Source organism: Lissotriton vulgaris, chromosome 3_2 (assembly GCF_964263255.1).
Source record: "Lissotriton vulgaris chromosome 3_2, aLisVul1.2, whole genome shotgun sequence".
Taxonomy (NCBI): Eukaryota; Metazoa; Chordata; class Amphibia; order Caudata; family Salamandridae; genus Lissotriton; species Lissotriton vulgaris.
The window spans coordinates 258,820,668-258,845,000 of record NC_141690.1 but is presented as its reverse complement, the minus strand read 5'-3'; positions in this window follow the sequence as shown (position 1 = coordinate 258,845,000).

The window sequence follows — 24,333 nt, the reverse complement described above, 5'->3', positions numbered from 1 at the left end:
GTGACGGGTGCATGCTACTAAAGCGGACCAAAGCCAGTCGAAGGGCTAAAACTGCAATAAGGGGGAGACTCTCAGACTCTCAGACAAATAGAACACCTTGGGAAGTCCTTTCTTGAGTCAAGGACATGGTAATTCTTAAATGAATGGCCTCCTTCAGATAATAGAGAGGACATATATTAATTTTCAAAGTGTGTAAGTAATGCGAGCTAATCGGTATTAACTCATAACTGCCTTGGCCTGAATAGCGGGGGGGGCATTGAGGGCCCTCTCTCTTGGCAGAGAATACAGATTGGGAGATAAAGGGGGGGGGAAGCTTTTAATGTATGTCTTCTGTCTCTAATGCAGGAACAACGCTGGAGGACGGCCCTACCCCTTGGGAGGCCACATGAACGGCAGGATAAGGATCTTGGCACACGGTGGGCAGGTGCTAGGGTCTGGGATTCCTTTGTTCTTCCCCTACGTCATTAATATCCCCGGGTGGGACTTATGCTGGTGTCAACTAATTTGGTAGTAGGCATGGGGGTGACTATATCCCTTTACACCACTTCATATAACCTAGCAATACATTGTGTTACTTGGTACATGTTTTATGGACCTCCTAGGGGGAACAAATGTTATTGCCAGGGCCCGGCGGCGCAAGGGAGCCTCTCTCTATAGGGGAGATAGATAGCGCACTATGGTGCTACGGGGAACGGTCCCCTTTGACAAATCCGAAGAATAGCGCACGTGGGAGTGCATATTTATCTCCGACACAATTTGACAGGCACCCTGGTGTGCATCCTATTCATAAGGTTCGTGGGGGTGCTGACGTTCTATGCACAGCAAGAGAATTGTGTTAGAAGAGGGGACGGGTTCAGGCTGCTAATTTTGAACTCCTCTAGCTAACGGGGAACTCCTAGTGCTGTCCAGTTCGTGCTTTTCGGCTACTGCTTTACCTAGTGCTCCGTCGATGTGCAGCAGAGGCTTAGGGGCCGGTGGGTGCAACTTGCGTTGGCACCTTGACTCCCTATTGTAGTAGGGTCTGTCTCTCACTTGGACACCCCAAGGGCAGGCATGCTTCGTAGACATGCAGCCTGATTCCAGGGTCCTCTCAGAGCCTGGGGGCGAACAGGCACTCATATGTACACCAGGAAGAATGGCCACCCTTGGCAGTGGAAGTGGCAGTCATCGGGGGGCGGCCAGCTCTGCGGAGCTACACACGGGGCGATTTGGTAGCTCCTTTATCTGGTGTTACGAGGAAGGAGCGACTATGCCAGCCTTTCATATTTTCATGGGAATTCGGTCATTGTTGCCTGAGGGGGGGGCATGCTCATTGGCAGATTGCCCGCCAGATGTAGCATTCCATCTGGTCTGGTGGGTGGACAGAGGGGCCTGGTTGGCCAATGCAGACATTGTTCAGCTTGCAGGTGATACCAGTCCACTACCAGTCCACTTGAGCAGCTTTCATCTGCTAGGTTTTCAAGCTAGTCGGCAAGTTATACTATGATAAAGGCATGCCCATGTGGTGTGTTATGTACGGTGCTTGTTCAAGGCTTTCAGTGTTTCTGCAAATGGGCACTCCAGGACACGTACGTTGTGGAAGGGGTGCCTCATTGCTGGGATGACTTTTGTCATTTGGGAACGACGGGACACAGCCTTGTTCGCAGGCCTGGTAGACTGAGTCCTTCTTTCAGGACAACTGGGGGTATTCCTTGCACAAGGGAGACAGGGGGCCAGCGCACACTTTGCTTTCATAGGTATAGAGAGAGTCACATCTGCGGGGGGCCAGATGGCCGGTGGCTAGGGGCACGACTTGGCAAGGTAAATCCAGCCTATGGTAGGCTTTGACATGGCCTCCCTGGGGGGCATCTGGGTCTCCTCAAAGTTCGCGGTGGCTGTTAGTTTGTGGCCGCCCCCACCCCCCTCCCTCCCCCCCCTTGACCAGGTACCGGCGGCGGCACTTCATGGACACTTGCTTAGAGCTACCTGGCAACAACAGACAGGGGAAAAGGTTTTGTAATCACTCGTCTAGGACAGGTGTTGCGACGACAGCTTTTCAGGCAGGCCTGGGGGCACTGGGAATTCAGCTGTTACAATCTGTACATACGCTTCTAGGCGGGTTGAAACAAGGGTGATTGGTGGGCATTTGTGGTTCATATGTATGTGACGTGGAGCCAATTGTACGGGTTGCAGTGTATAATCTGGATATGTAGTAAACGTGTTTACACGTCCGCATCTTTTTATTTGGTAGGTAAATCGGTCCGGGTTGAAATGTGAGTACAAAGGGTAGCCCGGTGGGTTGTTAGCAAAGAATGGAAGCATGGTTTTGCAACAACCAAAAATCATGTGGATAGTGTCGCCAGACTTGCAGTGGAGTAGCGCGCACCGCGTACTTCAGCAACTATTGGACGGGGGTGAATCTCCACCAGGCGTGTTAATGGGGCATTTGGGGGGCGAGGAATTGGTCCCCCTTGGAGCGCATGGCCCTCCTACAGTTAATGAGGAGCACGCTGAGCGATTTGAGCAATCGGTTGGGGCTGTGCAAAGTATGATGGTCCGAGATCACTCCTAGACTACAGTGGAAGGACGCTAGATCAGGGGTGGCCATCCAAACTTCAGCAGACGAGTGAACAGTGCCATAGGCAAATTCACAGAGCAGAGGGGATTCAGCTTCATAAGACAGTTGGTTGCACACCAATGTATGGGCTGTTTTGAAGAGGACGGCGTCCATCTATCAAAGTAGGGATAGCCATTTTCCTGCTGGACCTATCTGAAGCGATGGGAGCAGCGGGTTGTAAATAGAGGAAGGCTAACGGATGGGGGGACTCTCGGACGGCGGCTGCCGCACCGAGAGCCTTGGCGGAGTTACAGGGCGATCCAATACAGGAAGGTACAGAAGGGTACCCTCTACAGGAGCACCGGAAGGGTGCGTGAGCGATATATCCCCCAGGGAGATCCACAGTAAAAGGATCCTGGGGGACTGACGGCGCCCCGTTAGTCCTTCGGGCGGTTGTGTACCTGAGCAACCGGGGGTTGCCAACGCTCTGCCCCCCGAGGGGGGGGGTTTGAGTAAATGGGCGAACGAGAGGTTCGCCGGGGGTAGGGGTTAGACCTTCCCCCCCCCAAACTGATAACGCCCCTAAGGTTTTAACACCGCGGGGGGTTATAGCTCGGTCAGGTGGGCGGGTCGCGAGGGGCGGCCTGCTCTGGATCGCCCGTAAGTTAACCCAACATGTTGGCATAATGTATATGCTAATAAAACTGCAACAACTTTCTCCATCAACTTGTGTGGTGTCCGTTATTGTGTGATGGGGGGGTTGTGTGTAAGCAGGTACGGGCCGATATTGGCACTATGACAGGCTGCCCCGGGACACCAAAGGTGGCTACCTGCGAGGGCGGCCATCCTTAGTGCCATAGGATGGCACGGAACATTAGCGGTCTAGTGGTTGGCTGACTCGGTGGTCAGCCAGTGGTCAACCAGGGATTCCCCCACGCGTGAGGTCATTTCCTGTCCTGGGGGGAGAGGGGGGGAGGGCTATATAGCCCGGGGGCGAGGGTCTGGCGTCCTCTTTTGTTCCTGGGCAGCGGCGCGTAGACCCTCGCCCCCCCCACCTCTGGCGAATCCTGCAGCGCGGACCCGGACTGCCCGGCGTTCTTTCCCCTCCCATCCGCTTACCCTGCTCTTGGGCAGATCGGGGTTGGGGGGGCTACTACTAATGAATTGTTTTTGTGTTGCAGGCGGAGTTACAGGGCGATCCAATACAGGAAGGTACAGAAGGGTACCCTCTACAGGAGCACCGGAAGGGTGCGTGAGCGATATATCCCCCAGGGAGATCCACAGTAAAAGGATCCTGGGGGACTGACGGCGCCCCGTTAGTCCTTCAGGCGGTTGTGTACCTGAGCAACCGGGGGTTGCCAACGCTCTGCCCCCGAGGGGGGGGGTTTGAGTAAATGGGCGAACGAGAGGTTCGCCGGGGGTAGGGGTTAGACCTTCCCCCCCCCAAACTGATAACGCCCCTAAGGTTTTAACACCGCGGGGGGTTATAGCTCGGTCAGGTGGGCGGGTCGCGAGGGGCGGCCTGCTCTGGATCGCCCGCAAGTTAACCCAACATGTTGGCATAATGTATATGCTAATAAAACTGCAACAACTTTCTCCATCAACTTGTGTGGTGTCCGTTATTGTGTGATGGGGGGGTTGTGTGTAAGCAGGTACGGGCCGATATTGGCACTAAGGGCCTTCTCGAATACAGGTGCTCGTTATGTGCACCCCCTCATCAAGACATACGCCCCTTCCAGGCGTCTCAGGTCTTCGGGGTCCCCGCTGTGAAGAAAGCTTGTATAGGGGGCGGTTCCTTCAGCTTTTTGGCATCCGAGCTGTGGAATTCTCTGCCCTTTACTTAAAACAGGCAAAGACTGAAATGTTGTTTTGTAAATTTAGAAAACCTGGGTATTCAGCTCGGCTGCTGTCCTATGCTTCTGGGCTGCTTTACGCTTTTGGAACACTGGAGCTAGACCTTCAGCGCCGGGACACTTCGGTTGAAGTAGCTATATACATTTTAAAAATAATTATTAATGAATACTTAAACAAATCTCTAGATGCTGAGGGAACAGTGCTCCTGACCCGACGAGTCTCCCGGCGACAGCTTCTCTCCCGAATGTCTTTAACTACTGTCTGGTGGTCGATGCCAGACCCGAATTTTGGAAAGTGATGATTTTACACTCTCTGTACAAAAAAGGATTATATGCAGGGGCAGCTGGCACGGCTCATGGGTGGCGGGGCGAGCACGTAGGAGTGAGAGGGGGAGAGACGGGAGCACAGGCTGCAATTAAAAAAAGAATAGTAAAATAACACGTACCTTGCCGCCGCCTGGTCCCGCGTCTCTGCTCCTGCTCTCCTGTGTCCGACTCCAGGTCAGAACAGGAAGCAGGCAGCCAGGCTCCCACTTCTAAGCCAATCACAAGGCTGCAATGCAGCATTGTGATTGCCTGAGTGCCGTGATGGCGCTCAGGCAGGGGCTGGAGGGGTGGGTGTGCTTGCCATGATTCTGTAATGCAGCCTGCATGGAGAACAGGGAAGTGTACATGACTGTTTTGGGTGGCCCGAGAGCGCCGACCAAACAGCCATTGCGCACAGGAGTGTTCTACCAACCCTCCCCTGCTCTGCAGCCCCGCCCCCTCACGCATGCTGCCGCAGCAGGAGGACATGATAAGATGACAGTAATATTATGTTATTAACATTTTATTTTTTCCTTCCTTTTCTTGATTTACGAGAGTGTGCCGACATTCCTCCGCCTTCGCGGAGGAGCAGCCACTGGCTATAAACCAATCCACATTGATATCGACTAACTAGCCTAAAGGACATCAAGGCCAAATATTTTGCGAGTTTGATCTTAAGCCGTAAATTGATCTACTTCAACCTAGTAGGGTTTTGGGCAAAATTTAGCAATTTACACACCTTGCTCTGCCTGCCTTTGTTAACCAACAAGTCAACTCAGAAGAAAGAGCTTCTTTACTCCTGTTTCCTCGATTTCTATAAAGCGTTCGACCGCGTTGACAGGAACCGGCTATGGAGGAAACTGGTTTCTTGGAATATCTCCGTCAATTTGCTACACACTGGAAGGGCGAGATTTTGATCTATACCTTATCACTATTGATCTAAAACCCCGATCTGGTCGACTGAACCTTTATTGCCTGTCATTGAGGGAAGAAAGTGCATCTCTTACCAAGTTAGTTCACCCAATAAAGGACTCCGCTTCAAAGGATCACAAACAACTTCTAGCTTTCAAAGATTTATTATAAAGTCAAGATAAGTTGCAGGTACAAGCATCTCAAAATGAGATTCACAAGATACACGGGCCCAACTACATACATGTGCTCTCTGAAAGCCCTCAGACGAGCAACGGAAACTACAAGCACCAGTTCTAAAAATAATAGGGCTATTAGCATAGACACATATTGAGATCTCTCAGTCATTTACAGCCGGAGGGAAAATACAGGTTAGGCTGTCCCTACCCTGATCTAGATGGTATCCCTACTTAACCAAGTCCCTACCTAACAAAAGGTGTCAGCAGTGAATGACCCCCAAGGGAAGTCACCCACTCTCAGTCTCTTGGTGAAAACCTATAGTTCTCCAGTCATGACCCCTCTCTGCCTACCCATCCGCTCTCTTAAGGGTCCTCAGGCTTCTGCTCTAACTCCCCCCAGGGGTGCTGTCCCTAATACAAAAATACAACAACATTTAGGACGCCCCTCGTGAGACGCCCCTCACGTGGTGTAGCTTCTGGCTTTTTCCATGATGAGGCCTTGTGGTTAGAGTCGACCTTGCTTCTCAGACTCTTCTCCGGCCCGCTGATACCCCTTAAACATTCCGGAACCCTCCTCCATGTCTGGTCCATCTCCCGAACAAACCCCTATTCATATTATTTATAATTGAATACCCCCTTTTCTCTTACAGACAGACATCAGCAGCCAAAATCCCAATTCTCATGGTCTTCCAACAGCGTTGCAACATTCCCCGGCCCAGACTAATATGTGTAAATCAACGTTAAAACTTTTCAGGCCTACAACATTTCTCATAATGCTTCTAGCATTCAACTTTTTCTTTAATTAATAGCATGTTAGTACTCTTATTCTGCTATTCAGTAAACACATCTATAAATCATAGTCTATTAACGTTAGTACTTAAAACATTAGTGCAATCCAAGTTGTGAAATTGAACCACCTTCCCCCTCCCTTCTAGCTCTGGCCCTGAGGCCTACCTCGTTCTACGTTTAACCGTATGCCATCTTACATTTTAGCAGCTACACAACATGGATTCAGGAATAATCACGTCTAATAAAATCATATAGTTTCACACATTTCTGTATTAGTTCCACTTCTACGTAAATCTCTACATTAACTACACATTTCAGAATATAGATGTAGGTACTATCAGCACTCATGGCATTTCTCTTCATGACTCGTGCTTACTACATGTAAGTGTGACGCACTTCTACATTTAGGTCAGTTTGCACTCTCTCAGTTCCCCCCTTTGATGACCTCTCGGGGTCATCATTAACCTTTAAACTGCAGTGATTGCTAGCATAACTCGTTTCTGTGTTTCCAGAGCCCTCAGACTCCTGTACTGACTATCTTGTATGGCAGCCAATCTCTGCAGCTGTTTTCTCTGAGCCCTCTCTGACCTTCTTGCTCTGTACCATTTGAATACCCTCACCAATCCCCACAACACGATCCCACAGATCAATATTATGATGATAGGTTTTAGTATTTTCCACACAAAGCTTTTGCCTAAGGTGGTGAGCCAACCTCCAGCTTCACTCATTCCATGGCCCACCTTTTCCCAGACATTTTCTCTACTCAGGTCTTCGATCTCCTTGTGAATATTCGTTATGTTCCTAATAACCTTCTCAAGGGGCTTCGAATTGTCTGGAATGTAGGTACAACATTCCTGGACCTTCAAAGCCTTGCAGACTCCGCCCTCTTTTGCTAATAGGACGTCTAATGCAAGACGGTTCTGGAGAACCATAGCCCTTATCGATTGCATCTCTCCTTCTACCAGCATTAAAGACTGAGCAGTGCTGGCAGACAACCTGTCTACGACTGTTGCCAGTCGTCGAATTTTAACATCATTAAGGATTAATCCCAAAAGAGGGAACACAGCTCCAAAGACATCTCCTACCATTTCTACACCTCCTACATCTCTCTTTCCCCTCGATGATGTCTTGCCCTCGATGATCTCTAAGTCTTGGGCATGATATATTTTAGGGAAGATAATTGCCAAGTAACATGATCCATACCAGTTGTCAGGTAGCCTCACGTAGGCATTTCTTCCACATACAAAATACACATTTGGGATCACTTGCATTCCCTTCAGGAAGTCCTTAGTATAGTACTCTAAATTGAAAGCATGTTCACAGCTGACTTCTCCCACGTATACATTTTCATAATACGTTTTGGCTCTATGAAGACATAACTTTCCTCTCTGTGTTCTATCTAAAGCTATTGGACCACTACTACCCTTTCTCTTGTGTGCCTTCTCTTCCTCGGTCCAATCTGTTTTCCATTGTCCTGATTTCTTCAAAATCTTTTGTCTCCTATTTCGATCATCCACCTGCCCTATAAACTTTTTCTCGACTTCTGACACCTTACATGTCAGGTTATTTCTGCGGGCATGTGAAGTATCTAAGGTAATCCAAGGAATGAAAAACTTTGCCAACCTGTCTTCACTCTTCCAGTAGTCCCATTTATTCATTTGTTTATAATTTGGGACTTCTGGTAACACTGCATCATAATTGGAGAAATAGTATTCAAAACTATCTCTCCCATAAAATATACTAAGCAACAAGCTACATGTAATGCCATATGTCAGCGGGAGGTGATGATATCGAATGCCTTCATCTACAGACGCCGGCAACTGCATGCACACATAACAGTCCTTGACCTCCATGGCATCCACGTATTCATATAAAAGTTTAGCATAAGCATTAGACCTAAAGTCTCCTTGGGACTCATCTACGTGTAACCTGCGGGCTTCTGCAGCTAATAACGCCTTTTCTTGTGTGTTTTCCCCTTTCTCACCAGCAACGGTGGGTGTAAGCGCCTCTACAGATTTCACATCAGTTACCTTTGCATCTTCCTCACGTCCCTTTACATAAGAGACTGTTACTACTAAAGCTATTAATATTATTACTCCTACTATTAGTGTGCCTATTATACATTTAGCTCTGCGGTTCTGGGTGCCGGCCTCCATTTCGTCAGACTGTATGGCTCTTTCGTATCTTGACACAAAGTTCTTTTCTTTTCGTTCCTTTACAGTCTCTTTACTCCTTTTGTCTTTCGAACCACACAACTGGAAGCTGACAACCTTCCTCGCAAAAGTCCTTTAACAGTTCAATACAGACAACCCTAGCCCTTCTCCATCAACTCAAGGGAAGGTCCCTAAAATTCTCTGCATCCTGGGCGCTAGGTGATCTTCTTCTCTTCTCACTTATTTACAAAGTCTTTTAAGCATCTACTACCAGGCCTGTGCCTGCAGCTTCGATAGCAAAGTTCAATATCTCCATACGAAGGTTGTGCTCTTCATGGGCTGTTATCTTTGTACCAAAATCGGGGAATTGCAATTCTGTGAGAAACATGTGTTTTAACTTGCTGAGACGGGGAGGTCGGGGGAGCATGAATGTCAGTGACCCTTCTTGTTCGACTCCGGGTACTAACAGTCGTATTTCCACTGTGACGATGGGCTCAGAACTGGACACCACCACCGCTCGGATCCTCCCTGTCACCGGTTTCGAAGACATCTGTCGCCAGATATGTCCACTCAGGGGTGGAGTATCTTCTGCTAGGTACACGCACTCTTCTTGACCTCCTCAAGGCCGGTGCTTCAGCGCCCTGAGCACCTTCTTCCGGGTCTGAATCCTCTGATATCGGAGGAAGGGTTCTCTCTGGAGTTGACCTCAGACTAGAGCTTCTTCTCTGTGGCCAATCAGCTTCTCCACGTGCCCTTCGACTCCTTCTCCTTCTTGTCTGTTCACGCTCTCTGTCAGACCTGTCAGTGTCTGACTCGTACTCCCAGCTACTTTCCCCTTCAGTAGCGTCGTCTGTTCCGCTGTTGTACTGACCGTCCTCAGCTTGGTCAGACTCGTTCCCTGCTTCCGCTGGCACCTCTACAGCTTGGCTAGCCCCCTCTATGGCTTCTCGGTCCGTTGCTGGACGTCTATCCGAGAGAGGAGCTGTGTCTTCCAGAGGTGCTGGAACCCTCCGCGTATGTGACGCGTGGATCCAGTTGGGCAGGCTTCCCACCTTCACTGCCGTGTTCGTGATCAGGATGATCTGGAAGGGCCCACGCCAACGAACATCCAAGCAGCTTCTTCTCACGTGTTTTTTCACCAGGACCCAGTCCCCAGGAAGCAAGTCATGACACGGGTCCTGGCACGATGGTACCTCGGCAGCCTGCACCTGAAGGGACACAGAATGAATGGCGTCAGACAGCCCCTTACAATAGTCCAGGATCATATCATCTGTGATGCTAATCAGTGCAGCAGTTGGGACAGAAGGCAACCTCATTGCTCTTCCCATCAATACCTCATGAGGAGACAAACCAGTTCTCCTATCCGGGGTACTACGGAGGCTCATAAGGACCAATGGCAACGCATCAGGCCAACTCAAGGATGTTGATGAACACACCTTTGCAATTCTGGCCTTGATGGTGCCATTTATTTGCTCCACAATTCCTGAAGCCTCTGGTCGATAACTGCAATGTAGTTTCTGATCTATGTTCAAAGCTGCACAAATCATTTTCACAAGCGAGCTGTTGAAATGCGTTCCCCTATCTGATTCCAAAGAGGCCGGCACCCCGAAGCGCGGGATAAGCTCCCTAAGCAGTAACTTGGCTACTGTGAGGGTGTCGCACCTACGTGTAGGGTATGCCTCAACCCATCTGGAGAAAACGCAAACAACCACCAGGATATAACGGAGGCGGCTGCACCTTGGCATTTCAATAAAATCTATCTGCATTCGATTGAATGGACCTCCTGACCTCCCAATGTGGCTCAGTGCAACTGGTGTCTTTTTCCCTACATTCAACTGCTGACACGTCACACAACGCTGGCACACTGCTTCGGCTGCTACTCTAAACTTAGGGTTGTACCAGGTCTGTCTAAACACTCTCAGCATAGCATCTCTTCCTAAGTGGACGGGACCATGTATGTGTCTGGCCATTGGGCTCACCATCTCATTGGGCAACACTGCTCTGCCATCTGCTGAAACCCAGAAATGGGCCTCACCCATCACACATCCTGCCTTTTGCCATGTTTCTTTTTCACAATCAGGAGCATTTTCTTGCATGTCTTTTAGTTCGTCCCAAGTATCAACAGTTTCTAATATCATGGCTAATTCGGTCCTTACATTTATTCCACCCACTTCCACCTCTGTGAAAGAGTACCCTGTTTCTGCGCAATACCGCGCGACTTCGTCGGCATATCTATTGCCTTGTGACACGAAGTCCATATTTCTGGTATGTGCGGTGCACTTCACAACTGCGATACCTGCTGGACATTGCAACGCCTCTAACAACAGGCGCACAAACTCTCCATTGCGAATGGGAGAGCCTGAAGAGGTCATGAAACCTCTTTGAGACCACAACTGCCCGTAATCATGAACTACCCCGTAACCATATTGACTGTCAGTGTATATGGTGACTCGGATTTGATTGCTTGCCAGGCAGGCACGTGTCAGGGCAATAATCTCGGCTACCTGAGCGGAGTGTACTCCTTCCAGGCATCCAGCTTCCACAACTCCAGTAATTGTACAAACAGCGTAAGCTGCTCTCAACTGCCCAACTTCGTCTCTTACACATGAGCCATCGACAAAGAAAATTTCATCTGGGTCAGTCAGTGGCTCATCTACGATGTCGGGTCTTGGTTTGGTGCATAGTTCAGTCACATCGAGGCAGTCATGGTCTGTACATTCATCATCATCCTCAATATCGTTTGGAAGTGGCATCAAGGTAGCAGGATTTAAAACAGAGCATCTCCTGAGGGTTACGTTCTCTGCAGCAAGAATGACTTGCTCATAGCGCGTGAGCCTGCTGTTCGTCAGATGCTGTGTTTTGGTCCTGGTCATCAACAATTCAACAGAGTGGGGCACATGCACCTCTAACGGGTGCCCCATGACTATATTTTCACACCTCTCAATGCTGACACCTGTTGCGGCAACGGATTTGAGACATCCGGGCAACGCTGCGGCTACTGGGTCTAAAGTAGCCGAGAAGTAAGCGACTGGTCTACGGGCATTCCCATGAATTTGGACTAACACAGACAGCGCGCAACCCTCTCTCTCACAACAGTAGAGCAAGAATGGTTTATCGTAATCTGGCATTCCCAGAGCCGGAGCACGACACAAGTCCTCTCTCAGCTGCAGGAACGCCATCAAACAGTCCTTGTCCCATGGTACCGGATCGCTCACCTCCTTGTGCGTCAGTTTTTGCAAGGGCTTTGCTTTCAGTGAAAAGTTTGCAATCCACTGTCGGCAATATCCCACCATTCCTAGGAACATCCTGACTTCTCTCTGTGTTTTAGGCGCATTCATCTTCATGATGGCCTCTATCCTGTCTGGTGACACTTTCCGTTTACCTTTCTCAATTCTGTGTCCCAAGTACTGCACCTCTGTCAGGCAGTACTGCAATTTTCCCGGGGACACCTTATGCCCATTCTCAGCTAGGTGATTTAACAAAGCAATAGAGTCTTCCCTGCAAGCTTCCTCTGTTTCTGACGCCACAAGGAGGTCGTCTATGTACTGGACCAGAACTGACCTCTGGGGCAGCACTAGACTTTCAAGATTTTTCTTTAGAAGCTGGTTGAAGATCGATGGGCTCTCTGTATACCCCTGAGGAATACGACACCATGTTAGGACGCGACCTTCCAGCTTAAATGCGAAAAGAAAATGGCTTTCCTCGTCCAGAGGGATCGAGAAGAAAGCCTGACAAAGATCAATTACAGTGAACCATTCTGCTTGGAACGGTATCTGAAACAGGATCACTGATGGATTCGGTACCACTGGACAACACGAAACGACTATGTTATTAATCTTTCTGAGGTCCTGCACTATCCGGAATTTCCCATTTGGTTTCTGCAAACCCATAATCGGGGAGTTACATGGACTACCCACGATTTCCTTCAGTATTCCCTGCTTAATCATTGATTCGATCACGGGTTTTATGCCTGCAATCGTTTCGGGAGTCAATTTATATTGAGGTGTTCTTGGAAACTCAGCATGCGGTTTCACTACAATTTTCACTGGGTCCACCCCTTTCACCAACCCAATCTCTTCCCCAGTGAAATCCCACACTTCTGGAGCCACTGTCTCTCTCAGATCCCAGGGGAGCTCGTCTACTGTCAGAGTGGGATACAACTCCACACATATTCTGGAATTTGCGACTTTAAAGTCAGCATCATCGTCATTAGTCAATACCTCCACTCCCTGTGGTGTGCAGTATATGGTGCAATTTAACTTGCACAAAAGGTCTCTTCCTAGCAGACATACAGGACTAGAATCACAAACCACAAACTGATGCTCATCACTGTACTTCCCTATTTTCACCTGCACGGGTTCAGTCAGAGGACTGGTCATTCTCCTGTTAGCGACTCCCACCACTTGTATGGTCTCTCCAGACATGGGCAGGCCTGGAACTGCGGCTGACCTGATCGTGGATCGAGTGGCTCCTGTGTCCACTAAAAATGTCGTGGGGAACCCTGCCACTTCGGCCTCAACATAGGGTCCCCTCTGGTCTACCTCCAAAGCTGCCCCGAGGGTGCAGTCTTCCCTTTCCACTCTCTGTCCAGTTAGTGGGTCCACATAATAGCACTCCTCTCCTCCCACAAACAGGGGCATCTGTCTATACGTCTTACCCATGGTCCCTACTCTGGGTGGCTGCGGGAACTGGGCTCGGGGAGGAGGGCCCCCCCCTTTGAGCACCTTTCCCTGGTATTGCGTTACCCCTCTTGTAGGCGCACTCTGGGTCTCTTCCTCTTCTACCTCTTGGTCTCCTACCTCAACATTATAGGGACACTCGCGTTTCCAATGCCCCACCTCGTTACACTGGTGGCACCTAGTTGTTTTCTTTAAGGCAGCTATATCTATCCTGGGTCTAAAGGTGGAGTTCTCCTCATTGCCCTTGTTCTGACTGTACTGTTTCTTTCCTCCAGTACCTGTTCCTGGTTGCTGTTGCTGCTGTCCCCCCTTCCCTGCTGCCTGCATCTGTACCACCATCAGTTTCTCCTTTAGTTTCTTAGCCTTGGAGTCTATCTCATCACAGCAGTACCTGGCATACCTCAGTATTTCGTCTAGGGGTTTATTTTGCCAACAAATCAAGTGTTGCTGTATCATTAAACTAATATCCGGTCTCAGGCCCAAGACGAACTTGGACACAAATTGCCCTATGTCCTTTGGATCCATTACATCCAGACCGCTATACTGTTTAAACGCCTTCAGCAATCTCTCATAGTATTCGTGAACTGTCTCTTTGGGTTCCTGTCTTGTTCGGTCAATTTTTACCCAATCTATGTCTTGCATTGGCACTTTATCTTTCAGCCAAGTCATTACTCTTTCGAATTTTGCCATCACACTCTCGGAAGGCCCATTGGTCTTAGCATCTCTCTCTGGCTCTGTGTTGGCCCACTCAGCGCTAACCTTGCATGCGGTCCACAAATCTCCTGGCACTACAATGTCAAACAGCGTGTTCAAATCTATCCATAGGACCTTTGAGATTTTTACGAATCTCTCAACTTGCTTATACCACTCCACTGGGTTTTCCCGCAGTTTGGGGAAGGAGGTGGTAAAAGCAGCTAAATCTCCCCTACTCCAAGGGACGTGGACATAGGTCCCATTTGCGACTTCCCTCAAAGGGTATGCCTCTACTCCCTGCTGTCCTCCTGGTGTCATACCGAGTGTGCTTCTCCTGACGGTCCCCCTCTTGGACCACCTCTCTTCCCACTTATCCAGTGCCCTCCATATCCTTATTCCAGTGATCAGCTCCCTTATGTGTGTTTTCAATCCGATGGTTCTCCTCTCCTCTAGCTCTCTATCTGAATAATGTAGCCTGTGGCTACCCTGTAATGCTTTAGTCCTTGACAGGTCCACCATATATTTGCCTGCTAGTTCAACTAACTTCTCATGAATTGTTCTCGCTTTTCGAGTGATGTCCTTTGCCATGAACAGTATTTCATCTTGCTCATACATTTCCATTCTTTCTAAAGGCAGGGTACCATCTACCATGTCATCCAGGTCTGACCTTAAGCTGGAGACATCGAGTCTTTTGGCTTTTATCTCTGCTCGCAATAACTCCTTCGAGGGAGGTTCACAGGTTTCTCTCCCATCCCAACTCCGGGCCCTACGTTTGGGTTCTGGAGAGTTGGGAAGTGTTCTCTCTTGCTCCCATCTCTCCAGGTCCCATGCTCGGCCATCCGATCTTGGAAGGTGATGGAATACGGGCCTGTTACCCCCTATCTTACCTCGTCCATTCTCTCCTCTCTTTTCACAGTAGGACTCCCTGCTATTCTCCCTTCGGTCTCCATTCTCTCTTGGCCTCGTATCACTCAGTATCCGATACGATCCTTCCTGGTTTCCCATATTCCCTGGGCTGCGCTCATGCCCGTCATCACCGGGACTATGGTGCGACCTCTCGCAACTCTCATTCTGTTCTCTGTTGCCGGGCCCACAGTGGATACACTTAAAGCTGTCTCTGTACTCCCGAGCCCTCCTGTCTTCGTCACTACGTATTGGGCGAGACAACCCCCTGTTCTCTGGGCCCCCGTTTTCTAGGTCTGCTCTACCTTCCTCCCGGGCCCAATGGGTGCCTCCCCTACTGTCCTTCTTCCTCCCGTCCCACTCCGGACTGCTCTCTTCAGCCCCGCAGTGAGTCCGGGCTCTGCTGTCCTGACTTTCCCTTTCAGCTTCCGCAGCTATGATGTTCTTGTGAGCCTCTACTGCCTCATCCCACTTTTTCATGTACTCGCTTAACTCCTGAAAGGATTTCCGTCCTGCTCCCCTCATCTCCACCGGCCATCTAATGTCCTCCAGATCCCCGGCGGTGTGTAATGGGGTGCTCCACTCTCTTGGTATCGGCAACTGGCTTGGGGAGTTGATCGTATCATTCCTCCTTGCCATCTCTGCTCTTTCCCTGTCCCTCCGTACCCGTTCCTCCCCTCTAGCCCTGTCTGGGTCATATATCGATACTATAGGACCTATGGTAACAGGTACTTGTAGTGCATCGGGTAATGCGTAGGATGTGGCACACTCCGTCTCTGGCGGCTTTTGCACCACAAACCTCCCGACCACCTGTTGCACCTGGCTAGGTTGGGACAGTTCTTTCTTTGCAGCGGGATCCCAATCAGGACTGGGAAGCGGCCTATGCTCTCCTGCATTGCCCCCCCCCTTCTCGCTATCCTCAACATCTCCCCCTGCTCTGTTATACGGGGGTGGCCTGTCTGTCAATAATCTGTTTATCAGGCTCTCCTCTGTCTCGCTCTCGTCATCTTCTTCTAGGGGGCTTTTATTCCCGGGCATCTCTAACACTGGATATAATTTATTTACTTCCATGTTATGCACCCTCCATCTTTTAGCATCCGCATCCCACTTGGCATCCTGTACTGCCCTTACCGAACGTTTCACTCTTTCTTGCCGTCTGTTCATGTTCTTTTCATGCGCTGCCCTAATCCATGCATTAAGGGCTTCAAACTGGGTCGGTCTAGGCAAGGGTCTCGTTGAAGTCATAATTGCTTTTAATCTGTGTAACACCTCTAATCTGAACGTCCCGTACTTCGGGAACGTGAGTTCCTCATTTCCATCTGTAAGCTTACTCCACTCTGAGATCCACAGAATCGTATGCAGCCCAACATGTGTCCCCATATAACGAGCTGGTGTACCCTCCGGCGGGGCTTCTTCCCCTTCATACGATCCCCGCCGCTCTCTTTTAAACAGCGCTCTTAACCATTTAAAACACTTCATAATTATGCGCAAAATTTCCAGCTCGAATACTTTGTTTACTTCCTGATGACAATCCACCAATCCTAGCGCGGCTTTGCTAGCTGGCCTATCGCAGCGCGGTCTTCCACCGGCCGTCCAATCCCAGCGCGGCACTTTCTGACGTCACTAGTCTCCGCTTCGCAGCAGCACCCCTCCTTTCTCAGCTCTCCTCGCGGTCATGCATGCGTCCCATTCATACTCTGGAAAATGACTACTTCCGACCAAGCGGTCACTGTCCTCGACTGTACGTCCACAGTCTATCTGTAATTGTCAACACAACTGACGAGATGTCTATCGTCTCTCTGATAGGTTCTTTACACACACACAGTAACCTCCGACCAGCGTCCGTTACTCACGCACTCGCTCTTACGTTCCCCCTATCTCGGTCTTCCGGGTGATCAATGGTACCTCATGACCCCCTTCACTCTAGTTAACAATTACTCTGGGTGTCCGATACACCCGAACCACTTAAGCTCTCCTTGAACTTAAGATTTCCACCGGTTGTGCGCGCTCACAACCTGTTCCACAGTCACTCTACAGGCATTCAACTCCGCCAGACATTACAACATAGATACAATACAAAACACCGCAATCTTAACACGCATGACCCTTTATACTCACTCTCGACCGATACTGCTGCTTTTCTGTCTCACGTCATCCGGTCCTTCTTCGGCGGGCGGTTCTTCCGATCATCGATCTCTAGGGGCCTTGGGGTAATCTAACCTGGCCTAGATCACCTTCCTCAAGAAGGCAACCATTCTCTATAGCTACCAACTGGAAGGGCGAGATTTTGATCTATACCTTATCACTATTGATCTAAAACCCCGATCTGGTCGACTGAACCTTTATTGCCTGTCATTGAGGGAAGAAAGTGCATCTCTTACCAAGTTAGTTCACCCAATAAAGGACTCCGCTTCAAAGGATCACAAACAACTTCTAGCTTTCAAAGATTTATTATAAAGTCAAGATAAGTTGCAGGTACAAGCATCTCAAAATGAGATTCACAAGATACACGGGCCCAACTACATACATGTGCTCTCTGAAAGCCCTCAGACGAGCAACGGAAACTACAAGCACCAGTTCTAAAAATAATAGGGCTATTAGCATAGACACATATTGAGATCTTTCAGTCATTTACAGCCGGAGGGAAAATACAGGTTAGGCTGTCCCTACCCTGATCTAGATGGTATCCCTACTTAACCAAGTCCCTACCTAACAAAAGGTGTCAGCAGTGAATGACCCCCAAGGGAAGTCACCCACTCTCAGTCTCTTGGTGAAAACCTATAGTTCTCCAGTCATGACCCCTCTCTGCCTACCCATCCGCTCTCTTAAGGGTCCTCAGGCTTCTGCTCTAACTCCCCCCAGGGGTGCTGTCCCTAATACAAAAATACAACAACATTTAGGACGCCCCTCGTGAGACGCCCCTCACGTGGTGTAGCTTCTGGCTTTTTCCATGATGAGGCCTTGTGGTTAGAGTCGACCTTGCTTCTCAGACTCTTCTCCGGCCCGCTGATACCCCTTAAACATTCCGGAACCCTCCTCCATGTCTGGTCCATCTCCCGAACAAACCCCTATTCATATTATTTATAATTGAATACCCCCTTTTCTCTTACAGACAGACATCAGCAGCCAAAATCCCAATTCTCATGGTCTTCCAACAGCGTTGCAACATTCCCCGGCCCAGACTAATATGTGTAAATCAACGTTAAAACTTTTCAGGCCTACAACATTTCTCATAATGCTTCTAGCATTCAACTTTTTCTTTAATTAATAGCATGTTAGTACTCTTATTCTGCTATTCAGTAAACACATCTATAAATCATAGTCTATTAACGTTAGTACTTAAAACATTAGTGCAATCCAAGTTGTGAAATTGAACCACCTTCCCCCTCCCTTCTAGCTCTGGCCCTGAGGCCTACCTCGTTCTACGTTTAACCGTATGCCATCTTACATTTTAGCAGCTACACAACATGGATTCAGGAATAATCACGTCTAATAAAATCATATAGTTTCACACATTTCTGTATTAGTTCCACTTCTACGTAAATCTCTACATTAACTACACATTTCAGAATATAGATGTAGGTACTATCAGCACTCATGGCATTTCTCTTCATGACTCGTGCTTACTACATGTAAGTGTGACGCACTTCTACATTTAGGTCAGTTTGCGCTCTCTCAGTTCCCCCCTTTGATGACCTCTCGGGGTCATCATTAACCTTTAAACTGCAGTGATTGCTAGCATAACTCGTTTCTGTGTTTCCAGAGCCCTCAGACTCCTGTACTGACTATCTTGTATGGCAGCCAATCTCTGCAGCTGTTTTCTCTGAGCCCTCTCTGACCTTCTTGCTCTGTACCATTTGAATACCCTCACCAATCCCCACAACACGATCCCACAGATCAATATTATGATGATAGGTTTTAGTATTTTCCACACAAAGCTTTTGCCTAAGGTGGTGAGCCAACCTCCAGCTTCACTCATTCCATGGCCCACCTTTTCCCAGACATTTTCTCTACTCAGGTCTTCGATCTCCTTGTGAATATTCGTTATGTTCCTAATAACCTTCTCAAGGGGCTTCGAATTGTCTGGAATGTAGGTACAACATTCCTGGACCTTCAAAGCCTTGCAGACTCCGCCCTCTTTTGCTAATAGGACGTCTAATGCAAGACGGTTCTGGAGAACCATAGCCCTTATCGATTGCATCTCTCCTTCTACCAGCATTAAAGACTGAGCAGTGCTGGCAGACAACCTGTCTACGACTGTTGCCAGTCGTCGAATTTTAACATCATTAAGGATTAATCCCAAAAGAGGGAACACAGCTCCAAAGACATCTCCTACCATTTCTACACCTCCTACATCTCTCTTTCCCCTCGATGATGTCTTGCCCTCGATGATCTCTAAGTCTTGGGCATGATATATTTTAGGGAAGATAATTGCCAAGTAACATGATCCATACCAGTTGTCAGGTAGCCTCACGTAGGCATTTCTTCCACATACAAAATACACATTTGGGATCACTTGCATTCCCTTCAGGAAGTCCTTAGTATAGTACTCTAAATTGAAAGCATGTTCACAGCTGACTTCTCCCACGTATACATTTTCATAATACGTTTTGGCTCTATGAAGACATAACTTTCCTCTCTGTGTTCTATCTAAAGCTATTGGACCACTACTACCCTTTCTCTTGTGTTCAATTTCTCGACTCTAACAACTGGGAACAAATAAAGCCCGGTGACAACCACACACTTTCAGAAAAAGCACAAACAAATAGATGGCTAAGACAAGCGTGTGTGCTAGCGACCACTGTTTTCAACTTGTTTATTTCTGATTTGAGCCGCTTTTAAACCAGGCCTGATCCCATCCATTGTCCAGCTGCTAACCTCTGTACAATATACCGATGATGTTGTGCTCCTAAACCAAACAGCTGTAGGTCTACAGAGGCTTCTAAATGTGTTAAATAAATACTGCAAGCAAACTTTTGTGCCAACCAATTGTGCTAAAACAAATGTGGCAATTTTGGGGAGAGGGTCTGGAATTTAGGCATCTGGAATCTAGGTGATACTAAGATCAAAGGAAGCCTGAGCTATAAATATTGTGGGCGTGGCTACAAGAACGTGGATCACATCTGCTAACGAAGAACCCCCTGAAACCTAAACTGGCAGCACTGTTCTATCCATTTCAGATTCTACTTGGCAAATTGACAGATCCTTCCCTAGGGTCCTTGCTACAGGTAATTAAGTCAAAATTAATACCTAGAGGGGTAGATTGACAACTTCTGGTGCATCTCTGCTAATCAGCATGGATGCTCCAGAAGAGTTGCGATGCATCTGCCCACCCCTGCGCCACCACTGATGCGCTGCATTTACAATGCGGCACACCAGGGCGCACGGATGAGCAGATGCGTGTAAACACCCCCCGGCGGAAAGGCGGCGCATTGGTGGAATTGCATCGCAAGATCAACGCAGCTCCAGCAAGGCTCGGGGTGCCCCTATTCCCAACCTGCTGCGTCAATCCTTACACCTGCTTCAAGCAGGCGCAGGGTTTTGACGCAGCATGGGCTTAAAAGTGACTGAGTGAAATCTTGTCGATTTCACTCAGCCACTTTTTGGAGGCGTTCCTGCAACAGAAAGACCCCCCTGTGCAAGAACGCCCACATGTGGTGCAGGGCTTTACAACGTGATGCATCTCCCTCGATGTGTCACGTTGTAAATACCCCACAGCATGGCGCTGGCTTTGCGCTGCCGCTGCGTCTCAAAAGTGAGGCCACGGCGGCGCAATGTGGCATAAGGGGCTTGTAAATCTGCCCCACACTGTTATGATTCATTCACATAAGCCTTTTTTAGATGTCTCCCAAAGCAAGGTGCTGCAGCTGGGTTTTCACTTCCCTGATAATGCATCCCAAGCCCAGGTGAGACTTGAATTTGTGCACGTGGATCAGCAGGTAGCACAGGGTGCCTCGTGGATTATGCATGCTTTCTCTTTGGAACATGCTGAGGATGGTACCCTAAAGCATGCTTATAGAAATGTAAATGTAAATGTACATGTATTTATATAGCGCAAATCGCCCACATCGCAGGCATCTATGCACTTGCTTAGGGAACCCGTCCTGGTATTCCCCTGTGAGATAACCCCGGCAGGGTATCCACAAGGTGAAAGCCAGGCATCCCGCCGTGAGGGGCCGTTGTGGAGATTAAACAAGCTATTGCCCAGAGTCGCAGAGTGTGAACCCATGAGTCGAGTAGGCACCGGAGCGAGAATTATCGAGTCCGTGAAATTATTGAGCCCAACCCCCGTCGGGGCGGGGAATTGAACCCTGGTCCGGGACCGATCTCAGCTTCCGGGTCTGCCGCCTCTAACCCCTGAGCCACACTTCTCCACAGAGATGCTGACAGGGACTTCACGAAACCCCTGGATCATAGAGTTGTCTTCTGCCTTGAAAGACCTCCAGGGTGATAGCAAGGGCGACCAGAATCACGCGTACACCACTTTCAGCGCGATAGGAAATAAGCAATCAACGCAGCAGTCATTCCTGGCAGGTAACGAAACCTTCAGGATTAGAAGTCACAGCTGGTTGGATGGCCATTCAGTCATACAAGGTCTGCATCACCAAAGATATTTAGCAGAACATTATAGTCGATATTTCAAAATACGGCTGATGCAGCTGCACTATGGGAATTGTGCCTCACTAGGCTTGTTACCACAATGGGTGGATGCGCCACCAGTGAACAGATGCAGGCTGGGCAGGCTTCACCGAGAAACTGTGCTGCACATTTTGTGTATCTGCCCTTGCATCCTCCCGGAACGAAGATACAGGTTGCGTTCAGAGCTTTAAATGGAAACAAATAAGTGCGGCACTCATCAAAAGAAGTGGTGGACTGGGGTGGAGTTTGGGGCAAGCATAAGGGTGGTGCTAAGGGAGGGGCTAGACTTTTTAACTTTCTAAGCTTTGTATGCCAGAATTTTGCATGCACTGTAAGAATGTCTGATGTATCTGTCTGTGAGCTATTACACCAATAACCATTGGTGTATCACTTACTAATAAGTGCTTCTCAACCAAAGTAACCCTTCTTTTACATTCTTAGCATAACCACATACTGAGTAAAGACCAGCAAGGTTCTACACGTATTCTTTATAGTTTGTTTGCTTTTCCTTGCTGCAGGATCATGAATTCCTTAGCTCCATGACAAGGATTTTAACTTGTGACCTGCAGGTAACACAAGGATCTCAGCCACAAAAACAACAACCACCTGAGCTATCTACAGAAACAGATCTATGATCTTCATAGAGCGGAGGTAGCTCAATTCCTTAGCACACCTAGACCCCAAAATAATCTGCCTCCAAGAGACGTGGGCAATTGAAGAATTCCAGTTAGATAACTACTACATGTATTGTAGTGCAGCAAAAAAATCTATAAAGGGGCATGCAAGTGGAGGATTAGCCATTCTGCTAAGTTGCGAGTTAGTATGGGTCCCTGAGATATTTATTCATCCATCAAATTGCTGTATCTGTGCAAAGTTAAAATTAGAACAAGACAGCTTGGGATGCGCAAAATTTCTGTATGTGGTAAATGTATATATCCCTCCTGGGAATGCGTCCACCCCACTGGTTGACTCCATCTGCACTTTTGTGCAAAAGTTATGTAGCAATGATGAAAGAGTGTGTATCCTGATGGTAGGAGATTTTAATGGCAAGATTAATAATAGCTCAATCGCATCCTTCTCCAATTTGGATCTGGAGGAGGTTTGGTTTATACCAGAGGCAGTATTCCCTTCCAATTTAAGATCTGATAAACGTGGCCTTTTACTGTTGAAAAATTTGAGAAACCTTGACCTTATAGTTTTAAATGGTAGATTCCCAGAGGACTCACCTGCAGCTCTCACCTTTCACGGGTCACATGGTAATTCCCTTCTCGATTATATGGCAGTGTCATTTCAACTGTTCGGGGCATGCTCCCAGTTTAAGGTTCTTTCTACCAATTTGAGTGACCACAACATATTGGCTGTCAAGATAGCTTTATACTTCGAGAAACCTGAACTATGGAATCAAAGGAATGAGATAGTAACATATTCTCGAAGTAATGATCGCACTTGTTGGTCACATAAGATCCTTCCAAATCTTTATTGGATATTTAAGAACATTGCGTTCAGATTAACCTGGGAGAACCCGATCGTGAGATATGAAAGGGTCATGACTGCTGTCAGAAAGTTGGGAAGAAAGATGGAAGGTGATAGTGTCGCCCCCAGAGTAACTCTTCCTAATGAAATTAAATCTCTTAATAATAAGATAAATGGGTTGATCAGATCCCAATTTATAGACCCACGGTCGTCAAGACAAAAAGAGATATATAGATTAAAACAGGTCCGGAAAAGGAAAATAGCTGCAGATCGCAGGGCCTCTGAAGACGAAAAATGGGTTAATCTTCGGGAAGTGGTTCTCTCTGGGGATACTAGAAAGTACTGGGCATTGATTGCCAAATATTGCGACATTAGAGTAAAATCCCAGCCCATGTTGATCTCTGAATCTGAATGGTCTACCTATATTTCCAGATTGTACTCCCCTAATCCTATAGATGCTGGGGTTGAGGGGCTCATTAGGTCCACATTCTCGGTAGAAATGGTAGAAGCACCAATAATGAGCGATCTCGAGGGATACATTAAGGGGGCAAGATACTCTGGGGCAATTGGGCCGGATGATGTGCCTGTAGCCATTATAAAAAAGGACTGTGGCGATTGGGCAAAGGTATTACATCCTCTGTTCGTCCGTTGTTATAAGTTTGGGGATATCCCTAATTCCTGGAAGGGCAGTATAATAGTACCTCTATATAAGAAAGGCCCAAAAAATACTCCCGCAAGCTATAGGCAAATCTCCCTTTTGGACGCAACGGGAAAACTTTTTGCAAAAAGCATTCTTGTCCACCTGCAAGAGTGGGCATTCGGTAACAATTTAATTCCCCTTGAACAGTCTGGTTTTCGGAAGAATAGTGGCACCCTAGACAACATCTCTGTCTTGCAAACCCTAATTGATAAATATCCCTTGGCTCGGAGGCTTCCGCTGTATACAGCTTTAATTGATTTCTCCACAGCGTTTGATAGGGTAGATCGGGGGACGCTGTGGAGGAAATTGATAAGGATGGGGATCCCAGGGAATTTGTTAAGAGTAATAATCGCTCTCCACTCTTCTACCTGGACTCAAGTTCTGTTAGGAGGGACCCAAGGCCTTTCTAAGAAAATCACCACCCACAATGGGTTGAAGCAGGGGTGCCTCTTGGCCCCTTTACTCTTCTCAATCTACATAAATGACCTCCCAAGCAGGGTAGGGGAGAGTAAAGGGGACCC